The following is a 4,326-nucleotide window of genomic DNA, read 5'->3' on the forward strand; positions in this document are numbered from 1 at the left end:
TTAGAAGGGAGGAACTATACCATGGGGGAGTTAGGAGGGAGGATCAATACCATGGGGGAGTTTAGAAGGGAGGAGCAATACCCAGAGGGAGTTTAGAAGGGAGGAACTATACCACGGGGGAGTTTAGAAGGGAGGAACAATGCCACAGGGGAGATTAGAAGGGAGGATCTATACCACAGGGGAGTTTAGAAGGGAGGAACTATACCACGGGGGAGTTTAGAAGGGAAGAACAATACCACGAGGGAGTTTAGAAGGGAGGAACTATACCACGGGGGAGTTTAGAAGGGAGGAACTATACCACGGGGGAGTTTAGAAGGGAGGAACAATACCACGAGGGAGTTTAGAAGGGAGGAACTATACCCAGAGGGAGTTTAGAAGGGAGGAACTATACCACGGGGGAGTTTAGAAGGGAGGAACAATGCCACGGGGAGATTAGAAGGGAGGATCTATACCACGGGGGAGTTTAGAAGGGAGGAAGAATACCACGGGGGAGTTTAGAAGGGAGGAACTATACCACAGGGGAGTTTAGAAGGGAGGAACTATACCACAGGGGAGTTTAGAAGGGAGGAACTATACCACGGGGGAGTTTAGAAGGGAGGAACAATACCACAGGGGAGTTTAGAAGGGAGGAACAATGCCACGGGGGAGTTTATAAGGGAGGGCACTATACCACAGGGGAGTTTAGAAGGGAGCAACTATACCACGGGGGAGTTTAGAAGGGAGGAACTCAAACTTGTTTTCCATAGACTGGGATACGCACTTTGCAGCTGTTGCAAGAGACCATTTTTCACTGGCTGACCATGTTTTAGCTGGTAAGGTAAGGGATTACAGTTACAGTTGGTTTTGTAATATGTTACTCTCCAACCCTGTGTGAATCTGTCTGCTGCAGGATAATTCCAATACAGCATCTTGGTTTACAGGCTGTTTCACCCATCTCTTCTGTTCTTCCCCCTCTCTTTCTTCTCATCCCTCTCATCCCTCTCACCCCTCTCTTTCTTCTCTTTCCTCTAAACCACAGGTGTCAAACTCATTCCACGGGGGGCCGAGTGTCTGCGGGTTTTCGCTCCTCCCTTGTACTTGATTGATGAATTAACATCACTAATTAGTTAGGAACTCCCCACACCTGGTTGTCTAGGGCTTTATTGAAAGGAAAAACCAAAAACCTGCAGACACTAGGCCCTCCGTGGAATGAGTTTGACACCCCTGCTCTAAACCTTCTCTTTCCTCTCATCCCTCTCTTTCTTCTCATCCCTCTCATCCCTCTCTTTCTTCTCATCCCTCTCATCCCTCTCACCCTCTCTTTCTTCTCTTTCCTCTAAACCTTCTCTTTCCTCTCATCCCTCTCTTTCTTCTCATCCCTCTCTTTCTTCTCATCCCTCTCACCCCTCTCTTTCCTCTCATCCCTCTCTTTCCTCTCATCCCTCTCTTTCCTGTCATCCCTCTCTTTCCTTTCATCCCTCTCTTTCCTTTCATCCCTCTCTTTCCTCTCATCCGTCTCTTTCCTCTCATCCCTCTCTTTCCTCTCATCCGTCTCTTTCCTCTCATCCCTCTCTTTCCTTTCATCCCTCTCTTTCCTCTCATTCCTCTCTTTCCTTTCATCCCTCTCTTTCATCTCTTTCCTCTCATCCCTCTCTTTCCTCTCATCCCTCTCTTTCCTCTCATCCCTCTTTTTCCTCTCATCCCTCTTTTTCCTCTCATCCCTCTCTTTCCTTTCATCCCTCTCTTTCCTCTTTTTCCTTTCATCCCTCTCTTTCCTCTCATCCCTCTCTTTCCTCTCATCCCTCTCATCCCTCTCTTTCCTCTCATCCCTCTCATCCCTCTCTTTCCTTTCATCCCTCTCTTTCCTCTCATCCCTCTTTTTCCTCTCATCCCTCTCTTCCTCTCCAACCCCCTCTTTCCTCTCCAACCCCCTCTTTCCTCTCCATCCCTCTCATCCCTCTCTTTCCTCTCATCCCTCTCTTTCCTCTCATCCCTCTCTTTCCTCTCATCCCTCCCTTTCCTCTCATCCCTCTCTTTCCTCTCATCCCCCTCTTTCCTCTCCATCCGTCTTGTTCCTTTCTTTCTGTGGGTGGTAGATGGGGGAGGTGGCACCCCCGCCAGGCGAGAGGTGATGGACATGTGGGTAAAGGGGGCAGGGTTTAGGCTGTCTCCACAACTACCCCTGCAGCGAACCAATCACATGGCCAGAGGGATGACCTTACCGGCCTGTCAGAGGGGATTAGCGTGAGAGGTGTGTGTGTCTCAGTTGCAGGTATACTCATCATCACCACAACAGCACCAGGTCCAGAGAAACACACAGAGAGAGAGAATAGGAGGGAAGGACAAAGATAATGAAGAGGGAAACACACAAAGATTAGCAAGCAAGAAAGATAGACACACCCCCAGGGACCAGTTGACAGAAAGAGGAAGAGAGAGAGAGGGAGAGAGGGAGAGAAAGAATGAGAGAGAGGGGGGGGGGGAAAGAATGAGAGAGAGAGAGAGAGAGAGAGAGAGAGAGAGGGGGGGAGAGGGAGAGAAAGAAATCATGAGAATGAGAGTGAGATGAGAGAGGGGGGGAGAGAAAGAAAGAAAGAATGAGAGGGAGATAGAGAGAGAAAGAAGTTGAGAGAGGGAGAGAAAGAAAGAAAGAATGAGAGGGAGAGAGAGAGGGGGGGGAGAGAGGGAGAGAAATAAAGAAAGAATGATAATGAGAGAGAGAGAAAGAGAGAGAGGGGGAGAGAGAGAGAGAGAGAGGAGGGGGGGAGAGAGGGAGAGAAAGAAAGAAATAATGAGAATGAGAGGGAGAGAGAGAGAGAGGGGGGGAGAGGGAGAGAAATAAAGAAAGAATGAGAATGAGAGGGAGAGAGAGAGAGAGAGGGGGGAGAGAGGGAGAGAAAGAAAGAAAGAATGAGAATGAGAGAGAGAGAAAGAGAGAGAGAGGGGGAGAGAGACAGAGGGGGAGAGAGGGAGATAAAGAAATAATGAGAGGGAGAGAGAGAGAGAGAGAGGGAGAAAGAAAGGATGAGAGGGAGAGAGAGAGAGAGAGAGAGAGAGAGAGAGAGAGAGAGAGAGACAGAGAGAGACAGAGAGAGAGAGAGAGAGACTTGCCACTAACAACCAGACAGAGGAGGGAGGAGTGTGTAAAGGAGACTGAGGCAAGTGTCCTTATGGGCCCTGGTCAAAAGTAGTGCACTATATAGGGAAAAGAGTCCTGGTCAAAAGTAGTGCACTATATAGGGAAAAGGGCCCTGGTCTAAAGTAGTGCACTATATAGGGAAAAGGGACCTGGTCTAAAGTAGTGCACTATATAGGGAATAGGGTTCTGGTCTAAAGTAGTGCACTATATAGGGAAAAGGGTGTCATTTGTGATGCAAATCACACTATCAGTTATGTTCTGTTGTTAATGAACACATCTGGCAGGAGAACATCACTCACCAGTCTCTCCCCCTCCCTCTTTATCTCTCTCTCTCTCCCTCCCCCCTCTCTCTATCCCTCCCCCCTCTCTCTTTCCCTCCCCCCTCTCTCTTTCCCTCCCCCCTCTCTCTTTCCCTCCCCCCTCTCTCTATCCCTCCCCCCTCTCTCTCTCCCTCACCCCTCTCTCTATCCCTCCCCCCTCTCTCTATCCCTCCCCCTCTCTCTCTCCCTCCCCCCTCTCACTATCCCTCCCCCCTCTCTCTCTCCCTCCCCCCTCTCTCTCTCCCTCCCCCCTCTCTCTTTCCCTCCCCCCACTCTCTCCCTCCCAAACGGCACCCTGTTCCCTCCCATAATGCACTACTTTGGAGCAGAGGCCCAAGCAGCCACCGCTAGTATGGTCCCCTGCTGCGTTTAGTCGGTCATCGAGGTATTGCCTGACCTATTAGTCTGTCTCTGTAACATGCAGATCTAGCAGGGCAACTTTCTCTAGGAGCTTTTCTATGCTTCTTTCTACATCAGATTGTACCTGTAACCTCAGATTGTACCTGTAACCTAGAAGACTGACTATGTGTGTGTCAGGTAGGAAGACTGACACACACATAGTCAGGTAGGAAGACTGACACAGTCAGGTAGGAAGACTGACACACAGTCAGGTAGGAAGACTGACACAGTCAGGTAGGAAGACTGACACAGTCAGGTAGGAAGACTGATAGACACACAGTCAGGTAGGAAGACTGATACACACACAGTCAGGTAGGAAGACTGATACACAGTCAGGTAGGAAGACTGATACACACACAGTCAGGTAGGAAGACTGATACACAGTCAGGTAGGAAGACTGATACACACACAGTCAGGTAGGAAGACTGATACACAGTCAGGTAGGAAGACTGATACACACACAGTCAGGTAGGAAGACTGATACACAGTCAG

The sequence above is a fragment of the Salvelinus fontinalis genome, chromosome 40 (genome assembly GCF_029448725.1).
Source record: "Salvelinus fontinalis isolate EN_2023a chromosome 40, ASM2944872v1, whole genome shotgun sequence".
Classification (NCBI taxonomy): Eukaryota; Metazoa; Chordata; class Actinopteri; order Salmoniformes; family Salmonidae; genus Salvelinus; species Salvelinus fontinalis.